This window comes from Ochotona curzoniae, unplaced genomic scaffold (assembly GCF_017591425.1).
Source record: "Ochotona curzoniae isolate NIBS_2020 unplaced genomic scaffold, NIBS_Ocur_1.0 contig_908, whole genome shotgun sequence".
Taxonomy (NCBI): Eukaryota; Metazoa; Chordata; class Mammalia; order Lagomorpha; family Ochotonidae; genus Ochotona; species Ochotona curzoniae.
This window is the reverse complement of record NW_024466607.1, coordinates 10,156,334-10,176,460: the sequence shown is the minus strand read 5'-3', so window position 1 is coordinate 10,176,460 and position 20,127 is coordinate 10,156,334. Positions and strand designations below refer to the sequence as shown.

General features: G+C 45.5%; 1 pseudogene; it reads left to right on the top strand.

Moving 5' to 3' along the window:
• The window catches only part of LOC121165953, a 48,515-nt pseudogene extending 34,161 nt beyond the window's left edge, over nt 1-14,354 (top strand).
• Nucleotides 14,355-20,127: the final 5,773 nt, after the last annotated feature.

The window sequence follows — 20,127 nt, the reverse complement described above, 5'->3', positions numbered from 1 at the left end:
ATCCAGTAAAGCTCTTATTTATACACAAAGGCAAAATAAAGACCTTCTAAAACATACAAACCAAAAGACGTCACCACCACCCCTCCAGCCTTATGAATGATGCTTAAGGATGTGCTACTCAGAGAGAGATGAATAATCACACAACAAAAGAATGTGATGGTAGAAAATCTTCTGCTAAAAGTACAAAGGAAAGTTAAACAATATTTACGGGAAAGTGACAGGACCAAGTTGTTACCTTTCAATAATAATACTGTATACAAACAGCCTAAAGTCTCCAATCAAAAGATACAGACTGGCTGAATGGATCCATCTATTTGCTGCCTACAATAACAGACCTCACCAACAAAAATAGGCTGAAAATGAAAAGGATGGACAAATATATTCCATGAGAAAAAAAGAACAGGTGTAGTTATTCTAATATCAGACAAAGTAGACTTTAACATAAAAACTATTAAAGACATGAAGACATTACACAACGATCAAGGGATTGATTTAACAACAAAGAAGAAGTGATTATAGTAAAGGTATATGCACCCAGTGCCAGGGCATCTGGGTATTTAAAACAAATGTTAATAGATCTGAAGGGACACACAGACCCCATATAGTAATAATGGGGGCTCAAATCCCCACTTTCATCATTGGACAGATTGAATAGGCAGAAAATTAACAAGGTAACAACAAGCTAGTCTCTACGATGGACCAAACAGACCTAATCATCACCAACAGAACATTCTATCCTAAAAACACAGAACACACAGTCTTTTCATCAGTTCACGGAGTCTGCTCTAGGACAGCCCCATGCTGAGCCATTAGAGCAAGCCTCAGGAAATTCAAAATCATTGAAATCATACCAGGCATCTTTTCTGACCACCAAGGAATGAAGCCGGAAATCAACACTGAAGGAACCCTAACAATTACTCATAGGGAATGAACAACAAGTTACTGAGTGAACAGTGGATCACGGAAGATATCAAAAGGGAAGTCGGAAAGTTCCTGGGAACGAATGAAGACACTAAACAACATACCGGAATGCATAGGAGATGGCAAAAGCCAAGCAAGAGGGCAGTTTATAGCAACTATCAAGAAATCCAAAAGGCATCAGATAATCTATCAATGCATCTCAAGGAACCAAAAAACAACAAACCAAACCACAAGTTAGCAGAAATAATTACAATCAGATAACAAACAAAAATTGAACCCCTCAAAACGTAAGATCAGTGAAGAGTTGTTTTTTGAAAAAAATTAACAAATACACCACTAGCCCAACTAATTAAAAAACAAAGCAGAGAAAACCCAAATCAGTAAATTCAGAGATGAAAAGGAAAATATAACAACCAATAACTCAGGTATGCAAAGAATCATCAGAAATTAATACAAACAGGTATATGCCAACAAACTTGAAAATCTAGAAAAAAATGGATAGACTTTTGGACATGGACCAGCTACCTAAATTGAGTCCTGATGACACAGAAAACTTAAATAGATCAATAACAAAGACTGAGTCAGCAATGAAGACCCTTCTAACAAAGGCAGGCCCGGGAAGAGAGCTTCACTGCTGACTTCTACCAAGCTTTCCAAGAACTCACTCCAATTCTCCTCAAACCATCCAAACCAACCGAAAGGGAGGAAATCCCCCAAGCTGCTTCTGTGAGGCCAGCATCACCTTCATTCCCAAACCAGAAAAAGATACAACAAAGAAAACTACGGACCAATATCCCTGATGAACATAGATGCAAAAATCCTCCAAAATACTAGCTAATCAAATCCGGCAACACCTCAGCAAGATCATTCACCCAAACCAAGTGAGCTTTATCCCTGGCATGCAGGGACGCTTCAATATGTGCAAATCAGTAAATGTGACACATTAACAAGCTGAAAAATAAAAATCTTCTGATTATCTCGGTAGATACAGAGAAAGCATGTGATAAAACTCAGCATCCTTTCATGCAGAAAACCTCAAGCAAACTGGGGAGCAGGAACATTCCTCCAACAATTAAGGTGACACCTAAAAATCCCAACGTCAACATTATATCCAATGGGGAGCAGGTGCAGGCTTTTCCACTGAGACCCAGAACTCTCACACTGCCATCCAGCACAGTCCAGGAAGTTATAGCCAAACCTTTGGGCAAGACAAAGAAATCAAATGGATGCAAACTGGAAAGGAGGAAGCCGAGCTATTCCTGCTGGCAGCTGACATGATCCTCTACATGGGGGAACCGAGACTCTACCTAGAGACTATTGGAACTCACGAGAGTTTGGTAAGGTCTCAACACACAAAAATCAATGGCCTTTGTGTACACAAACAGTTCCATGACTGAGGAAGAACTTGCAGGTCAGTTCCTTGTATAATAGTGGCTCAACAAGCTAATCCTCCACCTTCAAGCGCCAGCGTCCCATCTAAGCAATGGCTCGTGTCCAAGCTGCTCCGCTTCCCATCCAGCCCTCAGCCTGTGGCCTGGGAAAGCTGCAGGGGATGGTTCAAGTCTTTAAGATCCTGCACCAATGTGGGAGACCCGGAAGAACTTTGTGGCTCCTGGTTTCACATTGGCTCAGCTCCAGCCTTTGCAGCCATTTGGGGGATGAACCAGCAGACAGAAGATCTTTCTCTTTACTCTATAGATCTATCCTTCCAATAAAAATAAATCTTTATTTTAAAAACAAGAAAATTACAAAGCATTAAAAGAAAATTGAAGATGTCAAAACATAGGAAAATTTCCCACGTTCATGAACTGGTATGGTTAATATTGTCAGATGTCAGTTTACCAAAAACTACATAGAGATTCAATGCGATCCCAATCAAAAACACCTTCAGCATTCTTCTCATAGAAAAAAAAAGGTGCTAAAATATGTACAGAAACACAAGAGACCCTGAATAACAAAAGCAATCTTAAACAGCAAAAACAGAGCTGGTGCCATCACAATACCAGACGTCAACACAGGCAGAACTGATCAGACATCCTGGTACTGGTGCAAAAACACACCTGAAGATCAGTGGAACAAAACGGAAATCCCAGAAATGAACCCCCATATCTATATCCAACCACTTTTAAAAAGTTTATATTAGAAAGTCAGATATACGGAGGAGGAGAGACAGGAAGATCCTCTGCCCATTGTTTCACCCCCCAAGCGGCTGCAGCAGCCGGAGCTGCACCAGTCTGAAACCAAGAACCAGGAGCCTCCTCCAGGTCTCCCACATGGGTGCAGGGTCCCAAGGCTTTGGGCCATCCTCAACTGCCTTCCCAGGCCACAAGCAGGGAGCTGGATGAAAAGCAGGGCTGCCAGGATTAAATTGGTGTCCATATGTGATTCTGGTGTGTGCAAGGCGACGACTCCAACTGCTAGGCTACCGAGCCAGGCCCAGCTTGAGAAGCAAACCAAATGCAATCCAGGGAGAAAGGATAATCTCGGCAACAAATGGTGCTGGGAAAACTGGATCTACATGCGCAAAGCACGAAACAAGACACCTCCCTCTGACCCACCTTGCACCTTTTACAAAATCAACACTAAATGGATCAAGGATCTAGAGCTGTGATCTGAGACCATAAAATTGCTAGAGGAAAATACAAATGATCTTTGCAAGACAGACACAAAGGCAAAGACTTCTTGGAACGTATCCCAAAAGCACAAGCAACCAAAACCAAAATGAGCCAATGGCATTAAACCAAGCTAAGGCGCTTCTGGACCACAGAGGAAACCATCAACAAGATGAGGAGGCAGTTAACAGAATGGGAGAAAATGTCTGCAAACTATGCAAGCGGCCCTGCTTCTGCTCCAGCTCCCTGCTGATGCCCCTGGGAGCTCAGAAGGGGACGACCCAAGGACTTGGGCCCCTTCCACCCATGTGGGAGACCTGGATGCAGTCCCTGGCTCCTGACTTTGGCCTGGACTAGAACCTGCCACTACCGCCTATCAGTGGATAGAAGATCTCTTTTTCTATATTTGATGTTCTGCAAATAGACAGTTTTTAAAAAGAAAAAGGTAACTCCAAATTGGAAAACTTTTTATATATTGCAGTCAAAATAACATTTTGGGTAAAGCGTATGGTTAGGGCTAAAAAAAAGCACCATCAAGTGCTGAAAGTTTCAAGAAAAGTACAATTTTAAACTTAACTGAAACTAAGAAGAAACCAACACTTTACCATCCAAGCCTTGGGCTTTGGCACAGCCCCTCATGAACAGGAAAGTAAGGCTGGTGAGGAAGAACTGAAGATACAGAAAAAACAAACAAAAAAAGCCCTGTAATGAACCAAGGTCTTGATTCAGTTGTCAGAGAATTTTCATTCTTTTGAAGTCCACCAATAAAATATCTTCTAAGATTGCTCAAGTCTGACAAGTCGAAAATTACAGAAGATAATAATCGCTATCAACACGTTCTTAATCACAGTGGAATCAAGCCCATAATATTCCAGATGACTAAAAATCCTAATGTGGGGAAATTAGGCAATGAATGGATAGCTGTGCTTTTCCTACATTGTTTTTTCTGTCTGGCTCCTCAGCTGACAGGGAACCCGGACTCTGCAGAGCTCAGACAGAGCAGAAGTGGGGGCCAGCACTGCAGCACAGTGAGCTATGCCACTGCTTGATGCTCGCCTCCCATTATCACAGAACTGACTTGAGTGCCCGACTGTCCCCTTTCCAGCCACCTCCCTGCTAATACACTCAGGAAAGCAAGAGAGGAGGGCCCAAGTATGTGTGCTACTGCCAACCATGTGGGAGACCAGATGGATCAAGAGAGGAGACTAAATTTGGGGGAAAAGACTCAGTTCTAGAATCTCACGAATGGAGTCAAGGGCAGGAGGGAACGGAAGGCCACAGACGTCAGGATTTGAACCGGTGTTGTAGATTTGAGTTGCAGATTAACCACACACGGTAGGCAGGTCATGGCAGGGAGAGAGGACACAGAATGGAGGGCAGGGGTGGAGGCTGGCGGGCTGGGTGCTGAGCTAAGTCCTTCACCTCAGGTAACAGAGGCTGTGCAGTCATTCGGGCTGGTAGGGGGTTACGGAGAGTGGGGGCAGAGGGAGATGAGCCAGGCGGCGGGGCTTCAGTCCTTTCCTCTCCCTCCGCAGGTGGAGCGGATCCTCCGTCCTGCCCCAGAACCTATCTCACACCCCAGAACCGATCCCCCACCCTCCTGGAGCCCCAAGTGTGGGCACCAACGCGCAGGTGTACTAATGCGCATGCGCCCAGAACCTGGTGCAGCCGCACCCCTAACACCCTGAGCAAACACCTTGAAACACCTGTCAGCATTGTCAGTGCACAGAAGACTCGGGTAACCAGTCTTTCCAGTAAACAGTTCAAGATGAGTTTAAGGCTGGTTCTTAAAACCTCTAAGCAGTAAAAATAGCCAGTAATCACTCCAAAAATTTTTAAAAAGAAAGAAAACCACTTTATAATGCAGAATAGTCCTAAAATGCTTTTGGCAACAAAACTACCAATATGGAAGTGAATGAGCAGGTAACAGAATTTGGTTTCATTTTGCATCTCCACAAATATTCAGACTGCAGCAAGAACGCTGGGAGGGGAAGAGGCCAGCCTAAAGCGCTCCCAGCCCTGCTCCCCATGAGCCTCTTTCCTGGCTGGCGGACTGGAGATGGGGCCACAGACCATTGCTATGTCCATTCAGTGTGCAGCAGGCACACCTGACGCCGACCAGTGCAGAAACGCCATTACCAAAACCACAGGCCTCAGAACTCTTGGTCCTGTACTCCGTATCCGGGAGCTCACACTGCACCACTTGGCTGCTCCAGGCGCTCACACCGCCCCAGGCCGCGAGCGAGCCGCGCCTCTCCCTGCAGCCCAGGCACAAAGGGAGGAGCAGAGGCCCAGGCCAGGAAGACCCCAGCCCGGGCTCACACAGGGGCCCTGCAGGCCCCTCAGCCTCCTGGTCCCTCTCCAACTGTCTACATTGAGACACCCCCACCCGCCCCATGGTTTTTGCCCTGGGATACAGTCCTTAGCCTCCTCACTTCTGACCAGATTGCTCCCAGGGTCAGTACAGAATAACCCAGAACGTTAACACCTGACTCCCTAAGAGGGCAGAGCCGGACTCAACCAGCAGGCAGTTCTAATCCCAAGGCAGGCGCAGAGACGCTGCCGGCTCACCTCACCCTCGGAGCTGGCGGCCTTAGCCCTGGGCAGCTTCCCGACTCGCAAGAACCCGGCCCAGCCTCTCCGCCTCAGAGCCCCCAGCAAGTTGCCCCAGGTGCTCCACGCACCGGTCTGCTTGTGTGCCCTCCTGGGCGCGGTTCCCCAGCGAGCCAGACCCACAGTACAGAGTGCAGGAGGCAGGGGTCGCCAGGGATGTGGCTCACCTGTTGACGAGTTGGCGAGGGGAGCTACCGAGTCCCAGGAGGCCGGTCCTGCAAGTGGGTATCCAGGAGAGCCAGGAGCGTGGCGTGGGCCACAGCGACCCAGAGCGCAGGCAGCCGCTGCGGGCGAGCTCCGGGATCGGGGAGCCACAGAATCTGGGGTTCTGACGCCAAGGTGGGGGAACCGCGACTTGCAGGCGCCGGGAGCGAGCCCCGAGCTCGCCCTTCCTCCTCACCAGCTCACCCGAGCCCGGGACTGATTGGCTCGCCCGCGCCGCCCAACCGGAGGACGGATCCCCGCGCGGGCCGGGACTCCCAGGCTGGGCCAGAGAGACCCTCACTCACAGACGTCCCTGGGGCCGCCAAGTCATCCTGGCCCATGGCACAGGAGGTGCGGGCCCAGGACACGCCCCAAGGCTGCGTCCTGCGCCCAGCTCTAAGCAGCCCTTGCTCTGGCCAAGCGCCCGAAGCAGTGACTGAAGGTCAACAGTCAGGAACCCAGGCCGGAACTCAGGACCTGCACCAGGTGTTCCCAATTTGATGAAGATGTTGCTTAATCCATCTCTCAATGAAGAAAAAAATTGCCAGAGAGGAAGCCCACCGTGTTAAATAAAATTCCCTGGGGGGCCCTGGACCCGGATCAAGCACCTGCACTGGGACCCACAGATCTCACCAACACGGTTCTATCACAACCCTGGGCTGGCTGCACAACGGCCTGTGGCCACTTGACTGCTCAGGCTGTAAACAATTAACTGCAGCCACCTGACAGGCATGCTACTCCACTGGCCGCGGTGGCTGATGGTCCTGAGGACCTGGGGTCCTTGGAGGACTCCTCCCAGAGGGAGCCCCAGCCGCTGGTCACACTGTCTAGTCACTCAGGACAATTCTGACAAAAAATGAAGATGACCAACACTCACTGTGCTGATGTTACTAACAGGTAACGTTCCTGTATGAACGAACCAAAAACGCGACCTGCAACTATTTATAGCAGCACAGCTCACAATAGTGAAAACCTGAAAACAGATGCCTGTTGAAAGAGGAATGGGTAAGAAACAGTGGTACAGCTACTCTACGGAATACTACTCGGCCAGAGAAAGAATGAAACCCTACAGTTTGCAATAAAATGGTCCCAACTGGAGACCATTATGCTCAGTGAAATAAGCCAACCCCCAAAAGACAGATACCAGGTTCTCTGCTCTAAGGCATCCTTTATGCAAAGCACAAGATTAACAGATGTAAGTAGTTAAGTAGGGACATGCGTTCTCACAGGTGAACTGCATGATGGAGACTAGCATACCCGGAAGTAAAGGCAGCGTGCAGCCGCCTCTCTGCTCCCACGGCAACTGCACAGTACGACACCAGAGTTCCTACCTTTGCTGTACCTACCATGCCAGGATGCGTTTCAGTAGTGGAAAGTTAAGCTTGTAACTGTTAGGGAGGGACTATAGCACTGTGATAATTCAGGGGAAGATGGTGGGGAGATGGTGGGAGGGAAACAGGGAGGAAGAGGAGGGGGGGAAAGAACCCTTGTACCTACACAACTGTATCGTGGAAAATAATAATAAAAAACAGTAAATGAGGAAACACAAATAGGGAGGAAAACCATGAAGAAAAGTAAAATGACACCAGCTCTATTAACTACACTAAGAGTCCTAATTAAGTCGATCATGCTGTTCAAATAACAACATTAAACACGAGGGGAAATAAAATCTAGGAATAAAAGATGTCAAGCCAAGAACTGGAAGTGCATAAAATATAAACAACAACAAAAGAGGAAAATAAACAGTAGAAAAACAGAACAAAATAATCAAAACAGGGAAATAACAGATCAACAAAACAGCAGCAAAGACAGTATGTGTATGTGAATAATATTTACAAAGTATTCATGCTGAAATATTAAAAACTGCTAGATAAAAAAATCAATTTTGATGATGACAGTAAACTAAAAAAAAACAACAGTAGGAAGTAGCAGACAGGGAAAGCAGACCCCCACCCCCAGCCCGGCATCTCACAGGACTAGGGCAGCAGGCGTGGCCCCCAATGGACGGTGTCTTCCTCGTCCACACAGGGAGGCAGTGGGAAATCAACCGCAGCATGAAAACTGGAACATTCACAAAGTGGTGGAAAGGATACGGCATGCTCCTATAGGACCGCAAGGCCAGAGGACAAATCGCAAGGACCATTAGACGCCCTCTAGGTGGGCGGGTGCCTGGCCTGGCAGGCAGACGCCAGGTGGGGTGCCCGCATCCCGTGTCAGGACCTGGACTGGCTCCTGGTTCCACCTCCCACAGTTCCACCTGCCACCAGTGTGGAGTCTGGGAGGCAACAGGATGGCCCGAGCAGCTGGGCCCTGTCATGCCAGTAGGAGATCTCAGTTCTTGCCTCCAAACCCGGGAGAGTCCTGGCCCGACCCTGGCTGTGCTGGCATCTGGGGAGTGACAGGGCAAATGGGAGCAATGGCTGGCCTCGCTCTGTCTACCTCTCTGATACATCAACCTTAAAATAAATGCACAGAGACAAGAGGAAAAATAGCAACACAGCACAGCAGAACCTGGGGTTGCAGGGAAGCAGTGCAAAGGCACACATTTACAGTTATAGATGCGCAAGTGAAGGAAGAAGAAAGAGGCTGTAGCAACAACCCAACATTACAAATGAAGGACTCAGACAAACAGAACATATTAACCTAGCCCACACAAAAGGAAGAAACCAACAGCTAGAACACAGATTTACAGAACAGAGAAAATCAGCAAACACAAAGGGATCTTGGAAACAGGACTTAAATGTGTCATCTACAAAGCAGATCAACTCAGGAAAGAAAGCGAGAAGAGTCCAGCAGAAGGAGAGGACGTGGGGACTGGTGCCACCCCAAGAGCAAAGGGCAAGGAGGAGGAACAGCCACAACCACACAGCACTGGTCACACAAGCACAGGGACGCGGACAGAAGTCTAGAAACAGCACACCAGCCACGACCAGTCACATGGCAATGGGAGATCTGCAGATGAAAACCAGCAAGGAGATTCGGTTGTTTGCCAAAACCCTCCCCTTGGTGACCAGCCCTGGACTTGAGGGCCTCATGGATGAATTCTACCAAACACTTAAAGCAGAACCTACACCAATCCTTCCCAAGCACTGAAAGAGAAGAGTCCCTTCTAATCATTCCTGGAAATAATTAGCCCTGCTGTGACATCGATGCCTGACAGACATGGCAAACACAAAGGATGTCAGGGGCACAGTGGGTTAAGCTGCCCCTGAGAGGTCGACTGAGTGCGAGTTCATGTCCCACCTGCTCCACCTTCCCTGCTAATGTCTCTAGAAAAAGCAGCAGAAGATGCTGCTCACGTGCGAGACCTGGATGAAGCCCTGGGCCCTCAGCTTCAGCCTGGCCCAGCCCTGGTCAATTATGACCATTTGGGGAGTACACCAGTAGATGGAAAATCTCTCTCTGCCTCCTTTTCATTTTATTTTTATTAAATCTACTTTTCAATCAGAGTCACAGAGCGGACCTTGAACCTGAGAGCACGGGAATAGGGCCAGCAACACCCAGGGAGCAGGTGTTCCAGGAGAGAGTGGACACGAGGGGAAGGGGTCCTCACTGTGGGAAGAGGACCTTGGAGTCCCATGGGCCACTGTACAGCGTGGAGTGTGGGGGGACTAACATGACCTCACAGTCAGAATGACGGGGTTGGCCCCTGCTGACCCTCTCACTCAGGCAAAGTTTTGAGCTCGGACCTCCCCAGATGGTAATTATCCAGGAGATAAGAGAGACATGGAGACAGGTGACATGCCCACTGGGGACTCCATGTTCTGTGCTCCCAGGCGAGGTCATGTCAGCTCTGTGCAGACACCAACATGACATCCGCAGAGAGATGAGCTCAGCATGGCCCTCCCTTAAAGTGCTCAGGTGCTTCTCAGGTGCGTGGAATCCTCTACACACGCCTGCCTGGTGAGTGGCTCTTCAATGCACAGACGGGCAGGGACCGAGGGGACACGGGGCAGTGGTGAGTGGGGTGGAAGCTGCAGAGGAGACATCGGCTGTGTCTGCCATGCTTAGCCCAGAGGGGGGATCTTTGTGAAAAGCATTGGGGAGGGCTGCTTCTAAGGTGCTCAGCCCTTTCAATTCCGGGTACAGAAAAATAGAGGATTTTCCCCAGGTAATAATTAGCTTAGGTTTCTATTTTTCTTTTCTTTTTTCTCTTACTAAGATGCCCTTTCGGAGCTTGCTGCAGCACTAACTCAATTACATACTATGTTATCTTGTGACAATCTAAGCATCACTCAGGCAGGTGCATGCGATGAGGGAACGGTAAGTTGTAGCTCCTGGTTTTATGACGCATTCTGTTATTTTCTCCCCATTTCATGACCGAGTTCTCCATGCTTGCTGTGGTCTTGGGTGATTAAACAATCACCTGGGTATCCGGAGGAGAAAGTGAGTGTACGCTCTTGTCACCTGCTCTTCTCCCAGTGTGAAGCTCACAGCTTTTTAATGAATGATGTCACTCTGCAGCTTGTGCTCCTGCAGGTAGATGATTCCAAATGCAAGGATGGTGACAAAGCGTCACCTTGCTTTTTTTCAAGGGATGCTGAACATACGCAGTCAGACACCCCTGATTCATTCATGCCCACAGCAAGCTGCCCAGGGAGTTTACATCACTATGTGCACGAGTCTTAAAAAATCAAATCAGACTAAATTAAAGACTTTGCAGAGATGACATAATAGAAAGTTTCAGAACTATGTCATTCATGAACTAATGTGCATCTGTTTAAAGTGATTCTTCTAATTAGTGCATATTTTATTTTTTAATTTTAATTTTTGAAATTGATTATATAAGTCTGTATAGTCTGGGATTCCCCTCCCCCCAATTTTTACCCCCTGACTGATTTTTCCCATATTGTCACAACAGTACTTTTCTTCCTAAGGAGTTACAAATTCCATCAGTCTGCATATTTTATTTATAGGAGAAAGTATACAAAACTAGGCATGTGCCATCTTTAATGACATTGAAGACAAGAATACCATTTAGGGCAATATGCTGCTGATCACATGGACCCATATTGCATGGAAAACAACTGTTCTTTGATTAATGTTTTTCTTTTTTATTATTATTTTTCTCATAAAATATTTTATTTACACATTTTTAAATGTGTCGATTCAATCTTATAGGGTACAGATGACTTTAAAGCAGCGCGCGCCAAGCACATCAGGTCCTTGACACGATGCTGTGACGGCGTCTCAGGACATCCCTCTTCCATTTGCTCATGATACATATATCGGGGCAGAACGAGCCGTAGTCAGCCCCCTCTGCTGTGTGACCCCAGGGCCTGAGTCCCTCAAGCTGACTCTGATTTGGCACCCTAACTTCCTCCATTTCCCCCTCCCATCCCCCTGGCCTCTCGAGGGGGTGCAGGGTCAGGTGGTCTTTGACATGATGGTTTCCTGTCTTCCAGATCTATCCCCGGCAGTGGGGGCACCAGAGCACGTGATGTATTCCTAGATTTAAAGGGATTTTTCGACTGTGTTCCACTGCAGCTGTGTTGATTGACTTTCCCACAAAGGAAGAACTCTCAGGGGAGGTTCCCCTCTTCTGCACATAAGACGTGCGCGTATTGCTAGGGCGCCTTCTTCTCATCTTCCAAGGGGCAGACCCACGTATGCTGAATGGGAGAACGAAGTCACCTCACCTTGCCTGACCACTGCTTGCGAGAAAGATAAGCTGGTATTTATTTATTTATTTATTTATGTTTAAACCGCTAGAGAATTTTTCCTTTTAGGAAAATCCAATTCTCTGATACTACCTGAAATGGTATCCCGGGTACATGACTAACATTGCAGCTTCCTTTACTTTTTTTCCTTTCAAAGATTTCTTTATCTGAATGGCAGAGCTACAGAGAGAGCACAGGCCTCAACACTTGGGCCACGGTAGCAGAGAACTGGATCACAAGTGGAGCAGCCAGGGTATGAAATAGCACCCACATGGGATGCCGGCATTCTAGGCAGCAGCCTAACCCCCCTTGCCACAATGTCAGTCCCATCACTCCTGCTTCCTCTTAGTTTCTTTTCCTACAGAGCCCGTGGTCTAAGGATCCACGAACCATCTCTCCCAACACCTCCCACTGTTAAATGCTGTTTCTTTGTCTCTATGCAATTGGGATCCATTTTATATGTTACGCTTCTCCTATATCAGAATGGAATTGAACCAAAGCTGTGTTTTCCAGAGGACATATACCAGCCCCTGGGCTAAAGTACATTATAATTTTTGCACTGGGTCTCATAAAGCTATAGAGATATTGTTTACCTTTGGGAGATGAAAGTTTGGGCTCCTATGGAGATCTGTTGGGGGAATGAATTGATTTTCTGGGCTTTAATTAAACTTTAATGTTGGGTGAACCTGAAACTTTTATGTGTGTGGTCCTACTTCCTACCCACATGTTCTGCTGAGAGCTGATCCCTGGGCTCTGCTCCTAGGCTACAGCTTCTGACATGCGATCAAAGCTGGTATGGGGTGGGAACAGCTTGGGAAAGTCAGAGAAAAGACCCAAAATGACAAAGGAGTTCCCTAAGTAAAGGTGTTACAATATTCCGTTATTGTAATTTTTAACATCGTTTCTCCCTTAGGCAGAGTTGACCAACTATTAAAAGAATAAACTTAAAGTCTCTTCTATCATACACATAAGGACCTGCTTAACAAAAAATATTTCTAAGATGCCATTGTGTTTCAGATCTAATTCTATGCTTGGTATGTAGACTTCACCCACACTCCCACACAGTATCTCGAGGAACCAGGTCCCTCTCAGGGTTGTGCATATTGCAGGAGAGTAGGCCCTGACAGGGGATGCAGGCGTCCTGAGTAGGGTCCTGGACCTGTGGTAGCTTTCAATGTGGAGGAAAGCTTATCGAGACTGGAGATCAAAGACGCTATGCACAATGCAGTCATGACAAAACAGAGGGGGCCTCTTTGTGGTGGAGGGGAACTTGGGCGTCCATTGGTGGTGTGGGTGGAGAGAAATGAAGGTTCCAATATTTGTAACGAAAGATTATTCCTCATTTTCTCCTCAGATATATATATATATATGCTTCTTTCGCCTATAATGTGAATAAAAAGAGCAAAGCAAACTATATCAAACCACTTAAATGAGATATACCTATTACACTGAAATCGGCATTGGGATCTCAGCCAATGCCTTCCTTCTTTTCTCCCACATCCTCAAACTCTTACTACAGCACAGACCCAGGCCCACAGACCTACCCATAGCGCTCCTGGCCCTCACTCACCTGGTGATACTGGTTATTTCGGGGTTCATGGCCACAGACCTGTTTGGGTCCTGGGGCATCTTGGATGATATGACATGTAAAGCAGTTATCTACATGTACCGGGTGCTGCGGGGCTTCTCGCTGTGTATCACCTGCCTGCTCAGTGTCCTCCAGGCCATCACCCTCAGCCCCAGGAGCTCCTGGTTGGCCAAGTTCAAACAGACACACTCTGGTCACAGCCTAGGCTCTCTCGTTCTCCTGTGGGTCTTCTATATGGCTGTCAGCAGTCACCTCACATACACCACCATGGCAATCTCCAATGGGACCTCAGACAATGCACTGTTCCTCGGTGAATTCTGCTCTCATTGGCCCATGAGCGACTTCTTCAGACAGATATTTTCAATGTTGGTGACTTTGAGAGAAGTCCCCCTCATAGGGCTCATGGTGCTCTCCAGTGGCTACATGGTGACTCTCCTGTGCAGGCATAAGAGGCAGTCCCGACACCTTCACAGCACCAGCCTTTCTCCACAAGCCTCCCCAGAGCTGAGGGCCACCCGCACCATCCTGCTGCTCATGGGCGTCTTCACGGTCATGTCCATCCTGGAATGCATTTTCTCTTTCTCTAGAGTCATTTGGAACACCAACCCTACTTTTTATCGTGTCTACATTATCATGGCCCACAGCTATGCCACAATCAGTCCTTTGGTGTTCATCTGTACTGAAAAACGTTTAGTCATCTTGCTGAAATCCATCTGGATATTTAACTCTCAAAGGACGGGTAAGCTTCCTAGATGAGCTGCTGCTCTGGCTGCAGAAATGCTTTCCCAGGCTTAAGCATGACATCCACTGTACTGGGTTAGGAATCATGTGGAGTTGAGCTTTATCTGAGTTATTTACTTAGATGTGTGTATATGGCAGGGTCATACTAGATCACGGGACCACATGTGTGCTTGAGTGAACACAGATGTACTTTCTGTGTGTGTGGCCCCTCACACAGAAGTATGAGTAGATCTCACTTGTCACTGTATGATGTGATCCAGACACTTAGAAAATTCCGCACCACTTTCTGATCATTCAATAGTGATTTGCACTTGGTCAAACTATGTATGCAAATAAGTTACCACATATCCACCAATTCTACCCTTATGCACATGCCAAAAAGAATTGCATACAGGAACTAGCACAGTTATTTGCACATCAAAACTCCCAGTAGCATCATTACCACAGCCAAAGGTGGAAGAGACCCAACAACCACTTGAGTGTGTAAATAAAATGTGGCTTGCACAAACAATGCCACATTTTCCTCGCACATGGCTCAATACAGCTAAACCTTGAAGATAGCATGCTGAGTGAAATCACTGCGTCATGAAAAAACAAATGAATCTCTTCACACAAGGTGGCCAAGGGCTGGCAGAAGGGCGCTGGGAGCGGGGGGCATAGAGAGTTTCAACACAAGAAGAAGAGATAGTTCTGGAAATGGATGGTAGTTGCGGCTCTCTAACAAAGGGATACACTTAATGCCACTGAACTGTGCAGTTAAAAATGATAAGGGGGCAAATTGTGTGCTTCGTGTATTTTCCCATACTGAAGAAGTTTCCAATCAGGTTTTAACCACTAGTGAAAAAATTTCTCAGAAACAAAAAATGACAAGATTTTTAAGGTGCTGAATGAAATGCAGTTTTCCCAGTTTTTAAATATTATGCTTTTTTTTTTAATCAAACAATAACTTGAAGATTATCTCCTACTGATTCAAATACCACTTTAAACTTCTCCAAAGGAAAGTGGAGACATTTGTGGTGGATTCAGATAAAACACTCTGTGTTGTTGTAACACTCTGCAATGCCCTGGGCACTTCTGGGCCTAGAACTTTCTAGATAAAATGTTGCATATGAGGTTAAAACACAGAATTTAGGCAATAAATCAATACGTGGAAAATAACCCAGTCCAGAAACAGTTTGTGGAATGAGCATTACAGAGGTATAGAATCTCTAAATTAGAACAAAATTTGTAAGACACCACCAGACGTTTACTAATTCCTAGCTGATAAACTCATACAGAGCTCAATGTTTCCAAAGAGCTATCTAGGAAACAGTTACAAAACCAAAAACTACCTCCATTCTATCCCCTAGAAATACAGGGATACAAGAAGTTCATGAAAAATTGAACTGCGCAGTAAGTTTATTTTGATCAAAAACTTTTAAACCTATGCATGTGGGGGTCATCAAAAATGAAAATGCATATTCGATAAAACTCATGAATTTCAAAAACATTTGGTATCAAAACAAATATCTTTTAATCCTATTTTCACAAACTTTTTGAAGATACCTCATATCATTCTTCATACTTAGACCCAGTAAATTTTCCCTTATGATTATCTTCTAAAGACATAATTTGAGTAAGAAGATCTTGTAATTTGCTCAAAACACCATGCTAGATATACTTTTTAAATTTAAAGTAATTAAAACACATAAGATCTCCTGCATTTACAATATAGAACTCTGTCCAAACAATTAACATATTAGAATACCATACAACTATGAAAATGAACAACAACAACAAAAAAGAAAATGGACAGAATGTAAAGAAGAAAACACGATTCAATTGAGAAATATACAGAAGACATGGACATCAGGGACACATGTCATCAGGGAAATGAAATTAAAACTATGACGCCTAAACATCAGTTAGATGGCAACCTCGGCACCAAGCACAACCACAACACATTCTGGCGCAAGAATTCTCACTGATGGTAGTGGGACTGCAACATGACCCAACCTCTATGGAACATGGCATGACAGTTTAATATCCTTACACGGATTTAACAAATGACCTAGCAAGCACGTCTTTGGGTTTGAACCAACCGCATATCCACCCTGTATGCGGGTGCTCATAGCAGCTTCCTTCATAATCAGCTTAAGGTGCAAGCATTGGGACACAGCAGTAGTGGCCAGGATAAACCAATACTGTCCTTTCAGAGGCTGAATTTCTGTTGAGCCAAGGAGTAGGCTATTGGTGAACTCAACAGTATAACTAAAGTGCAGACACACTTTATGGTGTGAAACAAGCCATACTGGAAAGGCCACCTGCTTTATGATTCCACTCACTGAACATTCCTGGAAAGGAAGTATTGCAGGGTGGAAAACCCATACTGGTTTTCAGGTGTGCAAGTTGGGCCATGGTTGAAACAAAGAAGACGAACCTGGGGAAATATTAAGGTGAGAGATCGGCACTATCAGTGGGTGATGGATATAGGATTCTGTGTATTTGTCAAAATCTGCAGAATTTTATAAAGTAAGCAATGAACTCTAATGTTTGTAACCTAAGAAAAGGACATGATTTGCAAAATTTTGATAACTGATGGTTTGACTAGATACTATAAGACAATAGAAAATGGAATTGTGGAGATGGTGTGTTGGAGATCCAGGCCATTTGTCTCCCAGAGGCTCCAGCATCCCACAGGGGCACTTGTTTGTGTCTAGGTACTCCATTTCCAACCCAGCTCTCTGGGAAGGCAGTGAAAGAAAGCCAAAGTCCTTGGGCACCAGCACCCATGTGCGAGATCCAGAAGAAGCTCCTAGCTCCCAGTTTTGGACCAGCCCAGCTGTGACTGTTGCGGCCATTTGGGGAGTGAACCAGTGGAAGGAAGATTTCTCTCTCTGTCTCTTCCCCTCTGTAATTTTTTCAAGTTAAATAATGAATTTTTCAAAAAGAAAAATGAAACTGAGGTCAAACATTACACTGTATTCATTCATCAGCAAATTTGCTTCTTGCAGAACAGGTGAACAATTCTAGAACTGCCTCTAGGGTTGAACAAAGGGGTAACTAGAAAGTATTTGGTGGACGCCGGCTGGCCAGCTTGCTTCTTCAAAGGGAGGATGCAGAAAGGCAAGAAAGAAGTCTTGAGTGACCCCCAAGTTGCTGGATTACAGAAAGAGAAGTGAACTTTACTGGATTACTTCAAGTGAACTCCTACTCAGCTCAGTAGGAGACAGGCAAATCAATACACACGCACTCTGCACATGGACACACATGCACGTGAGGACAGCCCAGGGCAGGGACATCTCGGCTCTCATTTCTAAACACCAAGAGGAATGTCAGCAAGAAGGAAGCAAAGGAAGTCTCAACTCCCTTTCAGCCACAGTTAGTTTCAATAGGAATAACATAGACAAACAAAAACAAAACAAAACAAAACAAAGCAAAAAAACAAAAAAAAACACAACACAATTATCATAACTGTGGGATCTGATGATGTTTCACCGCTCAGAAGGACACAGATCTGAGAACAGCTGCTCTGGGATGGATGAGCAAAACCATTGCATTCACATCTGTCAGTCTCTGCCCCAAGCCAGGGCAGCTCAGCTGTGAGCCAGAGCTGCCTGGAGGCAGTGAAGGGTGCTTCCAGTCTTTCCAGTCTTTCCCAGATTCTTCCTGCAAGGCAAGTTTCTGTCTTGTGTTAGGGGAAGGACATACACAGGGCAGTCAGGACACTGTGTGTGTGTGTAGGGGTTGAATGTGTCATGAATGTCATTAGCGTCTTGACACCCCCAGGGAGCTGGTCTCTGTGTCCCCTCTCTTGGGACACTCATGGAACCTTCAGGCTCTGGGAAAGCCAAGGAGATGAAGGGGGCAGGTGGTCTGCACTGAGCACCCACAGGATGACTGGGAGGAACATGGAACTCAAGGCTTCTCGTCAGGATTGGGTGGGGCAGTAGGGGTGCAGCATGGCCCCAACACCCCATCACCTGCTGTAGCAGACACCTGAAGGAGGCAAAGGCGTTCCTCACCCCCAGAGCTACCTCACCAAAAGAGATTCCTCCTAGTCGAAAACACAGAAAACCATCTTTTCTCTAGAACACACTATTTTCCAATCACAAAGGAGTGAAGCTGGAAATTAACCCTTAAGACACTCTGGCACAGAGACTTATCAACACACCCCTGAATGAACATTGGGTCAGCTGAACAACAACAACAACAACAATAACAACAACAACAACAAATTCTAGAAACAAAGGAAGATGACAACACAACATATCAATACATATGGGATATAGCCAAAGCAAAATTGAGAGGCAAATTTAGAGCAATGGGTGTCAACACTGAGAAATTAGAAAGGCAGCAAATAAATAATCTAACAATGCATCTGAAGGACCTGAAAATAAGAACAAACAAAACCCAAATTAATAGGATGAGAGAAATAATCAAAATTAGGAAATAAACAAAATTGAAGCAAAAAAGTACAAAAGATCTGTGGAATGGAAAAATAAACAGACCATTGTCCAACTAACCAAAGAGAGGATGGCCAAATACAAATTAATAAAATAGGAAAAAAGGTTAAAATAAATAACACAGGAATAAAATGGTCATTAGGAATTATTACAAACAGCTATATCCCCCAAAATTGGATGATCTAAAAGAAATAGGTTTCTGGACACACACAGTCTACTAAAATGAAGCCATGAGGACAGAGAAGACCTAAGTGGAGTGCTAAGCAGGTCAGAGATGGACATGACCTGGAAACTCCTTACTGAGGTGACTGATGACACGTGCGAGGGGATCGTCTGTGATTGCGCAAAGGCAGTTTCAAAAGCACACATGAGCACAGAGAGAATCCCAGAGGGATGAAACAAATCCACTGCTATTCCTCCAGCTTGGCTTCCATTTTTGTGTTTCTATGTGAATTTAGGATGTTTTTTTTTTATTCCTGTGAAGAATATCCGTGGACCTTTGTTAGGGAATGCGTTGATCCAGTGGCTTTGAGTAGTATGGGATGATACTAATACTTTCAATCCACAAACCCGGGAGACTTTTTGTCTTCTATTTCTTTCATTAATGTCTTACAATTTTCATTGCAGAGTTCTTGCACATTCTTGATTAAATTTATCCTAGAACATTTACATTTTTGTGGCTATTGTGACTAGAACTGATTTTATAGGTTCTTTCCTGGCCAGAATACTGTTGGTATTTAAGAATGCTGTTAGCTTTTTATAGTTGATTTTATAACCTGCCACTTTACTGGCTTAACACATGTGCTTGAACAGTCTCTTGGTGGATTCTCGGTTCCCCTACATAAAAGTCTTGTCATCTGCAGAGATTATTTGATTTTCTCTTCTCCAGTTTCCATACCTCTCATTTCTTTTTCTTGCCTAATAGCTGGGGCTAAAATTCTCAGAACTCTATTGAATAATAGTGGTGAGAATAGGCATCCTTGTCTGGTTCTGAATCTTAGTGGAAATGCTTCCAACATTTTTCCTGCTGTGGGTTTGTCATATATTGCCCTTATTGCATTGAGACAAGTTTCTTTTTTAACTGCTTTTTAAAAGGATGTTTACAGGAAAGGATGTTGATCTTATCAAATGCTTTTTATTGTGATAATCATATGATGCACTGCATCATATTTTGATTTTTTAAATTAGAAAGACAGATGTACAGAGAAAAGGAGAGGCAGGAAGATTTTCCATCTGCTGGTTCACCCCCCAAATGGCTGCAATGACCAGAATTGAGCTGATCTAAAGCCAGGAGCCAGGAGCTTCTTCCAGGTCTCCCAGATGGGTACAGAGTCCCAAGGCTT